Raw genomic sequence first — 19,956 nt, forward strand, 5'->3', positions numbered from 1 at the left:
CAAAATGGAAACAATCTCCTTTGGGAGTGCAAACGGACACCCTCCCACAGAAATAATCGATCGTAGCCCGAAAGAATGACAACCAATCCATCCCTGAGAATGATGTCAAAGCTTGTCATATTAAGAACAATGAAATTGAACTCTAAGGTCCACCCAGCTATCTCTATAGCACAACCCTAACAAACATGATCCAAAGACACTTGACCCCAATTAGTATATCAACACAGAGAAAACTATCCTGAAGTGTGACTTCCAAACCTAATGAATGTGCGAATGAAGCAGAAATGAAAGAATGTGATGCACCCGTGTCAACAAGAACTCATGCCCTAGAACTGAAAACTGAAAAAATACCTTGAACTAAAGAGGTTCCTGTGGAAGCATCCGCCTGTAGGAGAGTGTAGACTTGTCCCTAAGCCCCTAAGCCCTACCATGAATTGCCATGATAGTTTGACTGACGTGTAGAAGCAGTAGGTGTACAACCCCTAGCTGGATAAGTGCCAACTGGCGCCACTGGCTGTGGTGCCTGAGGAACTCTGAAACCCGATTGAACCACTGCGGACTGTGCCAATAGCATCTATGAATCTGTGCCACTACGTGACTTATTCAACAACCTTGGACAATCCTTCTTGAGATGACTTGGTTGCTCGCAATAGAAGCAAGCTCCCTACCCTGTTCTCGTAGAAACTGATGTCTGACTGGCCTGTGGTCGAAGTTATGAGCAGCAAAACTTGATGTGCCCCGGCTACTAACAATGGTAACAAACCACACCCTAGGCTGATTCTGAAGATACAGGAACTATGGGTGCAAAATGAATCTGTTGTGGTGCCCCCTATGAGTGTGTATTGTTCCCTGCCTTAGCCTTCTTCCACTGACTCTTGTAAGATGACGGAGTGTCTTCGCGAGGCTGCTTATGTGAACCCCTGATCCATAACTGATCATGTTCCTCTGCCTCAACTAGCATAGCCCTCTGAACGACCTCTCTGCAAGTCCTTAAATCAAGAATTAAAACCCGTGGCCTAATGTTAAGATCTAGCCCATCCTAAAACTTCATTTCCCTGGCCTCATCTGTCGCCACCATATCCTTGGCATAACGAGAGAGAGAAGTAAATTGTGTCTCGTACTCAATGACACTCAAGGTGCCCTAATAAAGACCTATGAACTGTATCCTCATCTCCCACCTCATAACCCTAGGAAAGAAGTGCTCGAAGAACAAATCTCTAAACTCATTCCAAGTCATTAACTCAACATTATAGACATTGGCCATAGTCGACCTCCACCAGATATCTGCATCTCCCATGAACATAGAGGCAGTCAAAGAAATCCTCAACCTATTCGTGGGTACCACCATGCTGTCCAACTTATAAACCATAAGGTCTAACCAAGCTTCTGAGAATAGTGGATCTGAACTCCCCGTAAATGGATCAATCTTAACCCTCTGTAGTCGCATGAAGTACTCCATTACCTCATTGACTATCAGTGTCGGTGCTGGAATCTGTATGCATACCACCTGTCTACGTATCTATTCCTGTAGGGATTCAGCGATCTCCTAATTGATTCCCTGAGCCACTCACTCCTCCTAAATCGTGCCCGTGCCAAATTAACATCCACGCTATAATTTGGAATCCCGGGCCTTCCCGGACCCTTCGTGAACTCGGTGTCAGCCACTTGTTCCTCAATGCCCTGACGTGAAGACTCTCCACGTGTGACAACCATGACACTAGACATACGAAGGGAAATAGGTCAACAATAACACAAGTTATTATGATCGAATGCAACTCATACTATGAATGCACAAAATACGAAGCAAGACAAGGTATACAACATACGGTCATACTAAAGCAATCAAAGAAAGCCCTTTAAACAATTAAGCACTTAAACAAATAAGCATACATGTCAAACAAAGATGCTTTCAAACACATAAGCATATAAACATAGAGACATGTCATAATACCAAGCGTGTTATCAAGAAACAAATAAACAGGTTACAACACCAAAATATGTTATCAAAAAGCATATAAATATATCAAAACAGATCAACAAAAGCATGATATGCACACAAAACCTGTTGTCCTAAGGTATTCAAACCTAGGAGCTCTTATACCACTTATGACGGTCCAAGTTTTGTAACTCGGTGCGTCAGTGATGACCCGAAAGATAACCCGATAACGGATTCAAAATGCGGAAGTGAATGATGATGAAAGCAAAAGAAAAGAGAGATCTAAGGCATAGACAAGCGCTTGTCCAAAGCCAAAGTTTCGAGTGCTCGTTCGACACTCATCAGCACCGAGCTCTCATTCAGCACTCTCCAACACTAAGTGCTTGTTCGGCACTCTTCAACACTAAGTGCCTGTTCAGCACTCTTGGTCGTTCTGACCTACAACGTCAAGCATTTGGACTTACATGGTCCGATGTTCTGACCTACATGATTAGGCATTCGAACTTACATGATCAAGCGTTCGGACTTATATGGTCAGAGATTCTGACCTACATGGTCAGGCATTCTGACCTATATGGTCAAGCGTTTGGACATACATGGTCAGGCATTCTGACTGCTGAATGACGAAATAGAAAGAAATAATCAGCCGAACGACGAAACAAAAACAAGAAATCAGCCGAACAATGAAACAGAAACAAGGAATCAGCCGAACGACGAAACATAAACAAGGAATTAGCCGAACGACAATGATGATCATCCGAGAACATAGTCTCCTTACCTGTAAAATAACCCAAACAACTAGGGTGAGTAATCAAGTTACTCATAGGAAGAAGCATATGCGTATACCCTAAAGTTTCAATATTATTGCAAGATTAATATAGACGAATACAAGGGATCATTCCACTTAACGTCTATGCTCAAGGTGTTCTAAGGGATCATCTTAAGCTAACTTAAATGATTCTTTAGCAACGCAAAATCAATATCAATGTAGTTAACAGCATCAATTCGCTAATAACAAAAATTACAAGTTATAATTAAGCATTGGTTGTCAACTTGGAATTAAATGCGAAATCAATTAGTGGAAACCTTGGACATCAAATCTCGGAGTAAACCAAGACCTAAACGGTTATACCGGGCACTAACCCGCTGGGAATACCACCCCTTGCTCACTATAACATAGGGAGCTCTCTATCTCCCGTACTAGAGATAAACTCTAGCCATGTCACTTGTAACAATGTCCCAAGAGAATCTAAAATCATAATCAAGTTCAAAACTCATACACTACAATTAAGGCATATAAACCACCTTCCATGCACAAGTATTTTGAAACCACACAAACCATGCCTTAGGATTCCAAGTCTAAAATGGCATACCAAATGACAAGTCATCATCATGGTATAATGTACAATACAACACCACAAACATATTAATTTAAATCATGCCTCAAAAATAAGCTTTATTTACTAAATCTTGACATTATAATAATAAGCTTCTAAAATAATTACAATTAGTAATCCACAAGAATATAGAATTTTCATCACAACAAATATAGCAATTCAAGTCAATAAGAATTGTATATGACATCAATAATTCTACACAATTTAAATACACATCATTCATGCTTAAATCATTAAATCCTAAGTCACATGTGAGGATTTCCTATAATATGCAAGACTACTATATTAAAAGCACGTATACAATATATATTAAACCCCAAAGGATCATAAAACACTCAAAGCATAAACATACTTCCAACCTTACCTCAATAGAGAATTGAATCTTTATAATCCAAAATAACCAAGCTTGAAATGGAAAACAAAAACTAGGGTTTTATAGAGGAGAGTGAGAGGAAAAATTTACTTCCCAAGGTTAAAGGTCTAAGGTGAGTGGAAGGAGGCCAAAATGAAGTCAAAAGCTCTAAGCCAAGCTTTTCCTTTAATGGAGGCTAGGTTTGGATTGAGAGCAAAGGAAATGAAGATGAGATAAAGTGAAATCTGGTGGGTAGAGGATATAGTATTCCTCCAATCATTAGGTGTTCTCACACTACCTCTCTCACACACACAATGCAAGATTCAATTTGGTGCCTATACTTGTCACCAATCCATGGCTCCTTCCTAGGCTTAATCCTAAGCCTACACTTATCGACCATCTAGGCCAACAAGTGCACCTATCCTTGGCCAACAAGTGGGTGAATCTCCACTCTCCACATGTCACAAGATAAAGCTTCAAAGTGACTCCACCCCAATGCTAACAAGTGGCTCCATGAGAGTGTGACACTTGTCACACTTTCTAAAAATTGTAAAAAGGTCGTTTTCCAAAATATCTTTCAAATTAAATTACAAGATGGTCCCCAAGATGAAAAATAATTATTTTACATAATTACACTAAAATCCCAAAAATCAAGAATGTTTTAAGGAAACTATGTATCCATGCCCTTTATGAAAAGAAAGCAACTAGCATGCTTTTCTGTGAAAGTAAAAATGCAATTATCATGGAAATCAATTATCATGGATGCATGCAAAGCTGGAATCAAATTTGAGCACGAAAAGTAAGGTTATGCAATGAAAAAAGATAAACGGGAAAAAAATAATATAGTGAAAAGGACGAAAAAGGAAATCACCAAAAAAGGAAAGGAAAGAAAATGACCGGGTCATTATAGATAGATTTTCTTAGAGCCTTGGCTTTTTTATTTTCTCTTTTGGGTGCACAACTCTTTTAGAAATTTGGAGTAGGCTAGGATTTGTTTGACAGCATCAAGAAGAGGAATATTGATTTTAACTTGTTTAAAAACCTCCATCATTTCTTGAATTTTCTCTCCTTGCTTACCATAGTAGGAAGGTTCCATGAGACATTGAGGAAAAGGCGCTCTTGGTTCATCAACTGTCTAAAGGTTTGGAGCAGATGAAGAAATGACTTCACCTTCAACTCCTTTGGAGCTCGATGGAGTAAGATGTGAGGGAACATCAATGGGATTTAGAATTGGAAGAATGGGATTGATGGGAATCCTACGCTTCTCTTGTTCTACTTCTTGTTCCTCAACTTGATTATCAATGATCTTTCCACTCCTCAAAGTGGTGATGGCATTAACTTACTTATGATGAGTACTTGAAGGATTAGTCTCATCAATCATATAAGTTTGCCTAACTGGATTTGCAATTGGCTAATTTGGCAGAGTTCTTTCCTCAACATGAGATAGAGTACTTGCCATTTGCCCCATTTGAACCTCTATCTTGGCTGTAGATTGGGAATGGGAATATACCAATTGGGTGGAATCAAATTTGCTAAGTGCAGCCCAAGCCTTCTCTTCAAATTTAGACAAGTACCTAGGAGGAAGAGGGGGATCTAGATTAGACTGGTTCCTAAATTAAGGAGGACAGTAGATGAAAGATTAATTGAAAGACTTGTTTTACGGAGGATTGGATGAATTGTGGTACTGTCCCTGAGATTGGGGAACAATATTGCCTTGCCTTTGATTCTGCCATGATATATTGGAATGATCTCTCCAGTCAGGGTTATAAGTATTAGAATTTAGATTTTAACATGAACCAGAGAATGCAGCATTGGTTTGCACTTGTGCATGTTCAATAGATTAACCCATGAGAGGACAACTGGTAGCATAATAAGATGAACTAGTGCAGGCAAAACACACCTATTTTGGTAAAGAGGAGTGCTGAGAAGAACTAAGAGCACTGACAGTTGACAAAACATGATCAAACTTTCAATTGAATACTTCCATTTGAGTGGCAAGCTCTCTAGATTTTTTTGCTTTGTAAAAACTTTCAACTTGAAAGATACCAGGGGTAAACCTAGACATAGAGGAAGAAGCATATTGTACAAAATTTTCACTTAGGGCCTAAAACAGTTCCCAAGCGTCATCTGGACTTTTATACAGGAATGCACTATTACTGGAAGCGTCAACCATGTTCCTATACGGATTAGCTAGTCCATCATAAAAGATCTACACCAAATGCCATTTAGTAATATCATGGTATGGACACTTTCTTAGAAGATCATTGTATCTTTCCCAAGTATCATGAAGTTGTTCACCCGGGATTTAGGAGAACACCGTGATCTCTCTTCTCATTTGTATGATTTCACCCACAGTGTAGTAATTTTTTAAGAACTTTTGTTCCAACTTATCCCATGTGCTTATGGAATTATGAGGTAGGGAATGCAACCAACTTCTAGCTTTGTCCTTAGAGAAAATTAGAAGAGTCTGATCCCATTCAAAGTTGAAAGCATTTGGATCATAGCTGGCTTGATCTCAAAGTGGGTTGCATCAGATTATGGAAATTGAAAGCAACAACGGGATATATATGAGGTGCAAATGTAATGATCCCTCATTTATGGTGGTGGTGGAATAGGTGCCACTGGCACTTGTGCCCCAGGTGCATTAGTACCATTAGCCATACACAAATAGTAACAAAAAGAAAAATTCAAAGTAAAAAAAATAACAAGAACTCACAAAAGTACCTGAAACTGTAGCTTTTTTCCCTTAAGCTTCATCGCTCTTTCTCCTTGATTCCTATACTTACAGAGAAAAAGAAATAAGGTGAGATATTAGAAAGTCCTCAAACCTTAAATTATACTAGAATTAATCTTGAACTCAACAAATCCTTGACACAGTCTTGGGCAACGGCTCCAAAAATTGATGCGTGTTTTTATTTATCAATAATAAAATACCACTCGTAATAGAACGAATCCTTATAGGATAGGGCTATGTTGAGGATGTCAAACCTCAAGAACTGTGGTCGTTTATCGAGTCTTCAATTAATTGCTATTTTAATTTAGAAAGATGATTTGATTTGTTGTAGTGCAATAATATAAACAAAAAATAAATAAGTAAAGGGATTGAGATCAGAGAGAGAATCTCAGGGATTGACTTCACCACGAACCTTATACTATGGTCAATTGTTCAACCTTGGGATTTCAACAATTATGTATCATAAGGAATTAAACTCAATAACATTTGTTTAATTCAGATTTAAAGAAAGATGTTTCGTGAATTTCAGTTAATAGTAACTTATCTTCAGTTGGCACGAATTATCTACTTACCTACTTCTAACTAGTGTTGCAGTATAACTCGTCTTCCCTAGGCATAGATTATGAAAACATTCATTTACAAAAAACATTTGAACACCATTGCATGATCTCTATTCTTTTGTCCGATAGGCATCCACCAGTTCCGTACAATAAGAATGGGTTGAGAATAATTTAAGAATAATAAAATCTAAGATAAGGTACTAATTCTTTAAAACCATTATTTCATTAAAACACCAATTGATCCGTAATCAATTGCTCATAATCATGCAACCACAATACATATTAAATTAAATTCCCAAAGTATAAAATAATCAAACCATAGTATTCAGTTTTAGGTTACATCAATGACCTAAGATGGAGTTTAGTTACTCATGGAGAGGAAAGATATCTTCGTTGATGTTGTAAAACCATCTCCATGGACCACCAAAAACTCTTTTGGATCTTCTTCTTCAAAACCTTAAAAGCCACCGCAAGAGAGAGATATGAGAGATAGAAAGAGCTTTCTTTTCTTTGGCCTTGTGCCTTCTTTTATAGAAGAATTAACTTTTAATAAGAGTTGAATCGGCTTTTAGGTCTTCTGGGGTAATCTGGGCCCATCTAAGGTGAAGTATGACTAAATTAGAACAACTCTAGTAGCTTTAAATTCTGACTTAATAGCAAAGGCTCGAGCCTTAAAGTTATGGCCAAAGCCTTTCTTCAACATTTAGTCAAATTACATCAAATATTTTCTGACGTAATTTTGGCTCGAGCACCTTTGCAAAGGATCAAGCACCTTAAGTTTGGGCTCGAGCCTTTTCGGCATTAGGCTCGAGCCTTAAAGTTATGGCTCGAGCCTTTTTGCCTTCGTTGATTTTTTGTTAGTAACTTGTACTGAAGTTGTAACGCTATTTTGACATTTTTGGAATGAAAATCGTGAAATTGCTATAAAAGATAAAACATCGGGTTTCGAGTCTTCTTTCCATAGTCGCTGAGTTTGCCCAATTTGGAGTTTCGAGTAAAAAGGTATGCCCAAAATACTAAAGTAGGTCTATTTTAACTCCAAGCTTGCTTCAGATGATCAGTAACGGCTCTGTCAAGTTTGATATCAGTCTTTTCATTATAAAATCTCAGTTTTAACCTTTTCTTTGGGAAAGTACCTACAAACATGAAATAAACATAAATCAGTCTAAAATTAGATAGAAATATTACTTAAGGTCTTAACATACGTATATTTAGGGGCTCGAATATATAATATTTAGCGCTTATCATACTGCCAAACTTACATATTTGTAGTCCCTTAGCAATATAGAACCAAAAAGCTACTTTTGTGGGAATCACGGTTGCATTTAGCCTATGCAACAAACCTTTAAACACCTAGGTTACCCCTAGTGGACGAGTTGTAGTCTCGTGAGAGTTTCCAATAATTCTACCCACAAACATCTGAAATCAGTGCCTTAATTGCACGGTAAGCTCATTTAAACCTGTTTTTATATCATAATGTCCTAGCATTGCATCAATTAGTTAATTACAACAAGTATAAAGAATATATTAGACAGGAATAATCTCAACCTCTTAATACCATATCAGTAGCCACAGTCCCAATATATCAGTTTAATCACATATTTAACAATCTCGATCCCTAAAATCCTTTTTAATAGTGAACTCACAATTTTAAACATGTGGCTTACAATCCATACTTATATCTGACTCATGTTATTCCTCAATTCACAAGTAAACCTTTCAAATTCTGATCCCCAAGGTATTTTTCCTAATTTTCTACAAGTACGCATTTATTTCACTCATCACTTAATTTTTTTCAACTCTTTTTTTTTTTTTTCTTTCAAAAGGGTACTGTGCAATGCTCAGGTCTATTAAACTTTTTAAATCACTTCTGTAATGAGTTTTCAGGCAATGACTCCCAAACCAGACGATTTTAGGGCATTAGGTGTCAAAACACCCCTTAAGACTTACTCAAGTAATCTAGGCAACCTAAACCACTTATGTAACGAACTTTCAATTAATAACTCCCAAATTAGATGGTTTTAGGGCATTAGGTGTTAAAACACCCCTAAGGACTTAATTGTTCAAGCAATCTAGGTACAAGCCCAAACTTTACCCTTTGTTTTCTCTCTTCTTTTTCTGTTTCTTTCAGGTTGGTGAATAAATATTTTCATTCATTTTTTCATTGCATACATACCATATAATTCTTATATATATATCTTAGTTCTCAAAATCATCAGATTCACCTACTCATCTCAATTTAACACAATTCAGAATAAGATTTCAAGTTTATATCCTACAGAATGCATTTAAGTGTGAACATGTGCAAAGTGAAGTATTGTATGAATCAAAATCATCAAATTGTAACTATCCTGACAAAGTGGACCACAGGCAACCAACTGATATAAATTTTTTTTCAAAAATCTCAATTTAGAATGAATTAGGCATATAAGCCATCTTCAACCAATATCAGACTGCATATGGACATCACAACAATCAACAGATCTAAAATCATTCTTAAATAGTTAAATTTCATCCTCTTATGCAAATTATATCATTTAACAAAATTTTAAAATATCTGCCCTACCCCCAAACTTAGTGTGCACATTGTCCTCAATATGTGAAAACAGATGTAGAGATAAAAAGATATTACCAAATATGTAGAACCGACAAAGATTGGGAATTCTAGCATAGAAGGCAAAATAGGCATCTCACCCGCAAACGTAGTCCTTAGTACCTGGCAAAATAACCACACTCCACAGCACACATCAGAGTATCAAATATATGGAGTAAAATAGATATAGATCATCATGCATAAGTAAAAAAAAAAAAAAAAAACACTAAATTAAACCAAAAAAATAAAAGAAACATACACAAATAAATGAAAAACCTAAAAAATAAAAACCTACAAAAGAAAATAAAAAGAAAAATAAAATAAAACAAATAAAACAAATTGAACTAAAGTACAAACCTACAAGTGATAAGTTTAATGTCGATAGCTCAACACCATGCAAAGTTTAACATTGCTAGCTTGACATTGGGCCATTCCCTAACTTGTATCCAATAATTCAATTACCACCCTCATCCCAAAACTAGTCCTATGGGTGATTATGAAATTTGGAACAGGAGATATCAAGACCCAAGAAAGAAAACTTAAGCTTATCCACTGGTGGTTTAAGCTCAAGTTTGTGAGAAGACTCACAAGAAGGATAAGGAGGACTTGAAATCAAAGGAGGGGAATCTTTTGTTGGAAAAATGGTGACTGAATCATCATCAATGACATCAATAAAGAAGCACTCGTCTTTCTCTGCGGAATATGGAGTGGCATTGGAGATATTTAATTTGAGCTTTATGTTCCCAAAAGAAATATCCATTGCCCTAGCTTTACAGTTAATTTTGGCATTCGCTGTAGCCAAGAATAGACAACCGAGGATCACGGGAGTACATCGATTGGGATCATGGACATGTTTTGTATCCAGGACAAGAAAGTCAACCATAAAATAAAACTTGCCCACTTTAATGAGAACATCTTAATTAACCCACGTGGTTGCTTCATAGATCGATCAGCAAGTGGCAACATAAGTGAAGTGTGTTTAAGCTCTCCCAAGCCTAATTGCTCATACACTGAGTAAGGAAGAAGATTAACACTCGATCCAAGATCAAGAAGTGTTCGGTTTATCATTGTTTCCAATGATGCATGAAATGGTAGTAGCACAAGGATCTTTAAACTTAGGAGGAGTGTTACGCTGAATGATTGCACTAACATGCTCAGTGAGATAGATTTTCTTAGTGCTTTAGCTTTTTGATTTTCTCTTTTGGGTGCATAGGTCTTTTAGAAATTTGGAGTAGGCTGGGATTTGTTTGATAGAATCAAGGAGAGGAATATTAATTTTAACTTGTTTAAAGACCTCCATCATTCCTTGAATTTTCTCTCCTTGCTCACTATAGTAGGAAGGTTCCATGAGACGTTGAGGAAAAGACGCTCTTTTTGCTCATAAGTGTCTCAAGGTTTGGAGCAGATGAAGAAATGACTTCACCTTCAACTCCTTTGGAGCTCGATGGAGTAGGATGTGAGGGAATATCTATAGGATGTGGAATTAGAAGAATGGGATTGATAGGAATCCTACGCTTTTCTTTTTCTACCTTTTGTTCCTCAACTTGATTATCAATGATCTTTCCACTCCTTAAAGTAGTGATGGAATTAACTTGCTCATGATGAGTACTTGAAGGATTAGTTTCATCAATCATATAAGTTTACCTGACTAGATTTGCAATTGGCTGACTTAGCAGAGTTCTTTCTTTAATACGAGATAGAACATCTACTATTTGCCCCCATTTCAACCTCTATCTTGGCTATAGATTGGGAATCGGAATATACCAATTAAGTGGTGGAATCAAATTTGCTAAGTGCTGCCAAGACCTTCCCTTCAAATTCAAAAGTGTACCTAGGAGGAGGAGGTGGATCTGGATTAACCTAGTTCTTAAATTAAGGAGGATAGTAAATGGAAGATTGATTGAAAGAATTGTTTTGTGGAGGATTGGATGAATTGTGGTACTATCCCTGAGATTGAGGAATAGTATTTCCTTGGCTTTGATTCTGCCATGATATATTGGAATGATCTCTCCAGCCAGGGTTATAAGTATTAGAATTTGGATTGTAACATGAACCAAAGAATGCAGCATTGGTTTGCACTTGTGGATGTTCAATAGATTAACCCATGAGAGGACAACTGGCAGCATAATAAGATGGACTAGCGCAGGCAGAACACATCTCTTTCGAAAAAAATGAGTGCTAAGAAGAACAAAGAGCACTGACAGTTGACAAAACTTGGTCAAAATTTTGATTCAACACTTCCATTTAAGTGGCAAGCTCTCTAGATTTTTCTGCTTTATACAAACTTTCAACTTTAAAGATACTAAGGGTAGACCTAGACATAGAGGAAGAAGCATGTTGTATAGAAACTTAGGGTCTAAATCAGTTCCCAAGTGTCATCTGGGCTCTTATGCAGGAAAGCACCATTACTAGAAGCATCAACCATATTCCTAAATGATTTCCACCAAATGCCATTTAGCAATATCATGATGTGAACCCTTTCTCAGAAGATCATTATATCTCTCCCAAGTATCATGAAGTTGTTCACCCGGGATTTGGGAGAATGCCATGATCTTTCTTCTCATTTGTGTGGTTTTACCCACAGTGTAGTATTTTTTTAAGAACTCTTGTTGCAACTTATCCCATGCTTATGGAATTATGAGGTAGGGAGTGCAAACAAGTTCTAGTTTTGTACTTGAGAGAAAATTGGAAGAGTCTCATCTTAAAATCATCATCAGAGAGAGTAGACAACTTAATAGTTGAACACAATTTCAGAAATTCATTTATGTGCTTATAGGGATCTTCAATAGCAAACCTATGGAAAGTTGGAAGTATTTTAATCGTAGCTGGCTTGATCTCAAAGTGGGTTACATTAGATTGTGGAAATTGAAAGCAACAAGGAGATATATATGAGGTAGGAATGTAATGATCCCTTATTTGTGGTGGTGGTGGAGCAGGTGCCACTGACACTTGTGCCCCAGGTGCATTAGTACCATTAGCCATGCACAAATAGTAACAAAAATTAAAATTCGAAGTAAAGAAAACAACATGAACTCACAAAAGGTCCTGAAACCGTAACTACTTTTCCATAAGCTTCGTCGCCCTTGCTCTTTGATTCTTATATTTGAAGAGAAAAGAAATAAGGTGAAATATCATAGATTTATAAGACTATAAATTAAACTGGAATTAATCTCAAACTCAACAAATCCATGACATAGTCCCCGACAATGGCGCCAAAAATTGATGTGTATTTTTATTTATCAATAATAAAATATCACTCACAATAGAACGAATCCTTGTAGGATATGGCTATGTTGAGGGTGTCGAACCTCAAGGACTGTGGTGGTTTATCGAGTCTTCAATTAATCGCTATTTTAATTTAGAAAGATGATTTGATTTGTTGTGGTGCAATAATATAAACAGAAAATAAATAAAGTAAAGGGATTGAGATCAAAGAGAGAATCTTAGGGATTGACTTCACCACGAACCTCATACTATGGTCAATTATTCAACCTTGGGATTTCAACAATTATGTATTATAAGGAATTAAGCTCAATAACATTTGTTTAATTCTTATTTAAAGAAAGATATTTCATGAATTTCAGTTAATAATAAGTTATCTTCGGTTGGCACGAATTATTTACCTACCCACTTCTAACTAATGTTACATATAACTCGTATTCCCTAGGCATAGACTATGAAAACATTCATTCACAAAAAACATTTGAACACCATTGCATGATCTCAATGCTTATGTCCGATAGGCATCCACCAGTTCCGTACAATAAGAATGGGTTGAGAACAATTTAAGAACAATTAAATCTAAGACAAGATATTAATTATTCAAAAACCATTATTTCATTGGAACACCAATTAATCTGTAATCAATTGCTCATAATCACATAATCAAAATATATAATAAATTAAATTGCCAAAGTATAGAACAATCAACCCATAGTATTCGGATTCAGGTTATATCAATGTCCTAAGATGGAGTTTAGCTACTTATGGAGAGGAAAGATGTCTTCGTTGATGTTGTAGAAGCCATCTCCATGGATCACCAAAAACTCCTTTGTATCTTTTTTTTTCAAAACCTTAAAAGTTGCCGCAAAAGAAAGATATGAGAGAGAGAGAGAGCTCTCTTTTCTATGACCTTGTGCCTCCTTTTATAGAAGAATTAACTTCTAATAAGGGTTGAATGGGCTTTTAGGTCTTCTGGGGTAATCTGGGCCCATTTGGGATGAAGTATAACTGAATTATAACAAATATCATAGCTTCAAATTCTGACTTAACAGCAAAGGCTCGAGCCTTAAAGTTATGGCTCGAGCCTTTTGGGCATAAGGCTCGAGGCTTAAAGTTATGGCTCGAGCCTTTCTTCAACACTTTGTCAAATTTCATCAAAATATTTTTCGACGTAATTTTGGCTCAAACACCTTTGCAAAGGATCGAGCACCTTAAGTTCGGGCACCTTGAGTTCGGGCTCGAGCCTTTTGGGCATTAAGCTCGAGCTTTAAAGTTATGGCTCGAGCCTTTTTAGGTTAGTTGATTTTGTGTCAGCAACTTGTTCTGATGTTGTAACGCCATTTTGACATATTTGGAGTGCAAATCTCAAAATTTTTATTAGAGACAAAAACATCGGGCTTCAAGTCTTCTTTCCATAGTTGTTGCGTTTGCCTAATTTGGAGTTTTGAGTGAAAAGTTATGCTCAAAATACTGAAGCAGGTCCATTTTGACTCCAAGCTTGCTTCAGATGTTCGGCAACGTCTCTGTCAACTTTGATATTAGTCTTTTCATCATAAAATCTTGGTTTTAACCGTTTATTTGGGAAAGTACCTACAAACATAAAATAAACATAAATCAATCTAAAACTGGATAGAAATACTACTTAAGGTCTTAACATACGTATGTTTAGGGGCTCAAATATGCAATATTCAGCGCTCATCTGACACTTTCGAGATTAATAAAAGGTATCATATGACGTGCATTATAATGTGGATAGAAAGTGGTCGAAAATGAAATGTAGAGGGCAAGTTGCTCACTTTTGAAACTATAGAGATTGATTTTCTCACTTTTATATCACATAAGGGTATTGTGCTAATTTGGTGAAATTTCAGAGGAGTTTTTTGCAATTTTGCCTAAAATAATTAAATTATTCATCCTACCGAGGATTTTTAATTATTGGTTACCAGTTGATTTCTTAATGGATAGCTATATATTTGATTCAGAAGTAAATGACTTCACTCTATAGAGAAAATTGTTTATTTTTTGAAAGATATTGTTATTTCCAAGGGTTAAGTGCAACAAACCCCCCCTGATATATAGGGTTTGTGCAGAAATCGTCTCTACTTTTTGAAAATGTGTATTTCAATCCATAAAATTCATAAAAGGTACAAATAAGCCCCTATGACCACTTTTTGGTCAAAATTGATATAAAATAAATTCAAAACACTATTTTGCCCTTGGGGTGCAAAAAACCCTCTCTATTATCGATATAGTGCAAAACAATGTCTGTGTGGTATAAAACCCCTATATACTATCAATTTGGTGTAATTACCCACCTGTTCGCATAAAAAGACATTAATACCCTCTTTAATATAAATGAAATAATATTAAAAAAAAAATAAGCAATGTAAAATTGCAATTTTAGATAATTTATTCTTTTCTTTTTCCATTTTTAGTTGATTGATTTGTAAGTCGTGGTAGTGGAGGGTTCAAAGGCGGCCAAGGTGATGGAGGGAGAAAAGGAAGGGGCTTCAGAGGAGGAAGAGCCTTGGGGGCCCCAAAGGTGGCGGCGGCTTTAAAAGTCGTGGTAGCGGTAAAGGTGATGGAGAAAGAGAAGGAAGAAGGCCCGGAGGCCCCAAAGGTGGCAGTGGCTTTAAAATCAGTGGTGGCTGTAAAGGTGATGGAGGGAGAGGAAGGGGTAGAGGAGACCGCGGTGGACGTGGTGGTGGAATGAAGGGAGGGAGTAAAGTAGTGGTTGAGCCTCACAGCCATCGTAGAGGCCCTCATCACCGCCGGACTGTACTTGGCTAACCCCACTGACCTCTTCCTCAGAGGTGGTGGAACAACTCTCATCTGGAACCACCTCATGAGGTTCACCGTCCTCCGTCTCATTGTTGTAGAATGAGACCTTAACCTTTCACCGTCAGCCAAACTTCGACGGCAAGCTCTCTTCCTTACTAGACGGAAAATGCCAATAGATCTAGACCCTTCTCATCAATTGCCATCACCGATGACATATTAACAGTGTCCCGAACTTGCCGTCCTTCACCGTTGCCAACAAGCACCAACAGTTAGGTTTGTGATGTGGCTTTGTTTGATGACACACTGAGTTAACTCAACAGATCAGCGCTGAACTTTAGCTTTGGGGTTAAATTTAATGGCCAGGATAAACATAGTGGTGGTGGTGGTGAGGATGGTAGTGGTGGTGGAGCGTAGGAGAGAAGTGTATAATAAGAAAAGAAAAGGGTAAAATAGGGTTTTTGAATTTATTTTATGTCAATTTTGACCAAAAAGTGGTCAGAGGGGCTTATATGAACATTTTTTGAATTTTATGGACTGAAATGCACATTTTCAAAAAGTAGGGACTATTTCTGCACAAACCCTATATATCACGGGTTTTTTTGCACTTAACCCTAATTCTAATAAGGAATGATAATGTTATACACTTGATATAAAATAAATAATAATTTTCAAAAAAAAGATAATATTATTTATTTTTAGATTATATTCGGCTGAATGGAATTAGAGTTCTGGAAATAAAATTGTGAAATTAGAGAAAAGTTTAGTTCAAAGATACACAAAATTTAACTAAATTTTTTATCAATTTTATCCATTGTAATTCCAATGCTCCAATTTCATGGAGTCAGACATTGGGCTTAGAAAAGTTGAAAGAAAAACGAAAAATGAGTGTCATCTACATTTGGAATGAGATGCCCAGACGGTGTGAAATGTTGGGGTTACACCCAACTAGTTAGTGATTCGATCAAGTTTTGTAGTTTTGTAGTTCTGATCAAACACAAGAAAGAATATTCTCCAATAGCAAAGAAAGTACATTATTTTTTGTAATCAGGAAATTGCAGTATCTCACAACCAATTGTTCAGAGTATGTGCGATATCACAAATTGCACATAATATAAGCAAGTCATGTAACTAAATAGGAAGCAAAACCAACATATTATTACACAAAATACAAATGGCGCTTGGATATATACTCGTGTCCGACGTCCATACCTGAGTCTAGGCAACTTTGGTTCAGAGTAGTTACAATTTTGCACATAATTTAAAAGCAAGTCATGTAACTAAATAGAACCTATTGAGAAAAGTGAGATTGAGAAAGAGCAGACATGTTCTTTTCAACATAAATAGCTCTATCCGATTTGATGCTTCTTTCCTTTAAAAAACTGGAGTACCATTTTGCAGAGAGCTTGGGGAATCATTTCAAATCCTTGTCCTCCAAATCCACATGGTACAGGCCAAAGCTAAATTCAAATCCACCGAATAACTCATGTAAATCTAAAAAAGGACCACACAAAATACCCTCTTGCATTGCATCCATTCCTTCCACCATTAAAGAACAAAAGGAAACAAAAACAAGATAAATGAGAAGAAAGGAAAGGAAAAAAGAAACCAAGTTCTTTCTAGAGTTGAAATAATGCAATATAAAAATACATAAATAAAAGACTCATATTAAATTCATAAAGCATTTGCCACAGTCAACATGTCTCTCTCAAACCTTGTCGCAAGTGCTTTAGAACAGTCACCAATCTTTTACTTAGTTTTTCTGAGAAGCAATGATCATATGAACTAATTCTCCAAAAAAAAAAAAAAAAAAAAAAAAAAAAATGATCATACAAACTATGGACCTCCTAAGGACATTTTGATCAAATTCTAGTCAACAGGACACTTATGAAGAAGGTGATGATTAAAAAGGCATAAGCATTAGCCTTTAGGTTCACCTTTGCTTAACACTTTAGGAAACTAACGTTACATTTGAAGAGGGAGTTGGAAGGACAACAAATTAAAGGAAAAGGAGGGAAAGGAAAGGGAAGGAAAAGGAGGACATTATTAAGGAAACATAGTAAATGATTATCCTTTTTGTCCCTATTTTCCAAAATTAAATCCCTGTTTTTTCCATCCCATGGATATAAAAGAAAGATGAGAGGGTTACAACAGTCTTTTCCTTTTCTTTTTCTTTTATTTATTTATTTATTTATTTTTACTCCCCTAGTTGCCTAAAAGGGTTAACAGTATACTTTCTTTTCTTATGGGATGTAAGTTTTTTAGAGGAGGATGGACTAGCAAAGCAAACTTCAATAAGAGTGCATCTGAAGCTTACTTGGAAGTGGATAACTACTTTTGTAGGATCAATTCCATTATTATTTCATGGAATAAAGCTGCTGTAATTTAGCCGTCAGTTGTGATAGTGGCTGCCTTCTGTTACGATGATGCCAACCGTAACAATGAATATTATATATTGTTATTGAAGGATTTTCACTCAAAAAGTTGAGCTTCCACAACCTCAAGCGAAAAACAGAATGAGATCCAACTTGGTGTCAAGTAGACATACCTTACAGCATCAAGCAAACCCCCAATGAAAACTTGTATAAAGTTGATCCTTAATGTATCGTTTAATGCTACACTATATGGTGTTTGTTGGCCTGTCAAACAATTCATAAGAGTTTCAACACTAAGATTATCACAACAAAGAGAAAGAAAATAGATCAACTACATACATTGGATGCTACAGGCAATAACCAGATACATTGGTCCAAACACTCTTCCTCATGCATGATTCTCATAGTAGGTTTATTTATTATGCAGTTCAATAATTTTGAATAAACTCCTTTGTGGCCACAACTGTTGGGATTTATATGCCCTGGCATAGCAAATTCGTATCTGGATTATAGTGACATATGTTCCTGACGTTTCTAAAATATTTATGCTTTATACAATTGGTGAATTCAATGTATTATGTTTCGATTCATTATAGAATTGATAGTGTCCACTTGATTACAAGAGATAATTATGTATGTATGTGATGGCAATCAATACATGAATATAAATAGTAATCATAAATTGTTCATAGTCGGTAATTATGGATGGACTCATAATTAGTTAAAACTTGAACTGGATCCGCGTTAAGTTGAGATATATTGCGAGAGCCATCGTATGCAATTACTCCATATCACCATCATGGCATTTGACTCTTAAGCATGAGAAAATTATAAACTTTTTTATTAATTAATAATTACTTTGATTTGTTCGGCGAATTCTTCGAGATCCTTAGACCGACGTTTTGGGTAGTTATATAATTAATAGTTAGAGGGTTATATTTTCAATATTTGCATCATTGCTACTTGTATTTATTTTGTACTGATTATGGTTGATCACAAAGTAAATTCAAATGCCTTTGTATGTTTTTATACAAAATGATTCATTATATATTTATTTATTTAAATTATTATTTTTTGTCAAAACAAATGTTTTATTGTGATCGAGCCAAATATAATCAATGGTACCAAAATAAATATATTAATTAAGTAGTCGGATTGATGGCTTATTTATCCAATAACTAATTATGCATAGAGGGGTCAAAGTGCAACATTGACTTAGAGGTTATTTATTATTTAATTCGAGTTCAATTAATTTCTTTTAGTGGAGTAGAAATTAATTTATGAATTAATTGAATTGGGTCCATGGACCGGGCCAATTATTAATTCATTGTAGCCAATAAAAATAATAAGCCCAAAGGATTCTCACTCATAGCCCAACTTGATATTGGAATCATATTAGATTTGAGACATGTAAATTAGAGATTGAGAAGGATTTATTGTTTCCTTTTCCTTATCTTTATATTGTCTATATATATACATGGTCTATGTATATTTTAGGTGTGATTTTTAGTAGAAGGAAAAAGGAATATATTTTCTTTCTCTAGAAAATTAGGGTTAGTGTTCTCATCTAATGAAGGCTTCCACAAGTCTAGTTTTCCAAGGTCATTCATGGAGGCTTATGAGTGATTCCCAATGGCAAAACAAGTACCAAGAAGATGGAGATCTAAGGAGAAGGCATCTTGCTAAGGGATCTACAATAAGTGAGAACATTCACTTTAGAGGAAAGATTTAAAGGTTTACTCAGACCTTTGATATAAGTATTCAATCTATTAATTGAATGACACATCATATTTTATTTTTGCATAAAACTTGTCTCTTTATGATGAATCAAGATCTATGAATCAAAATCCCTCAAAAAGTTTTTAAAACTTGCACGTTTCCCAATAGTGGTTTCAGAGCATGGTTTGATTCATTACTGGAGATCATGTTTTTAACAAAATCATCATCATGGATCCAAATTATATATATATATATATATATATATATATATATATATATATATATATTGA

The 19,956-nt window shown here is 35.9% G+C and overlaps 1 pseudogene; it reads right to left on the reverse strand.

Annotated features, from left to right (window-relative positions):
* Positions 1-16,798: 16,798 nt before the first annotated feature.
* LOC132309119 (beta-glucosidase 11-like) overlaps positions 16,799-19,956 on the reverse strand; it is a 39,087-nt pseudogene continuing 35,929 nt past the window's right edge.

Source organism: Cornus florida, unplaced genomic scaffold (assembly GCF_030987335.1).
Source record: "Cornus florida cultivar Cherokee Brave unplaced genomic scaffold, ASM3098733v1 CherokeeBrave_3.0.0_Hap2_Chr05, whole genome shotgun sequence".
NCBI lineage: Eukaryota > Viridiplantae > Streptophyta > Magnoliopsida > Cornales > Cornaceae > Cornus > Cornus florida.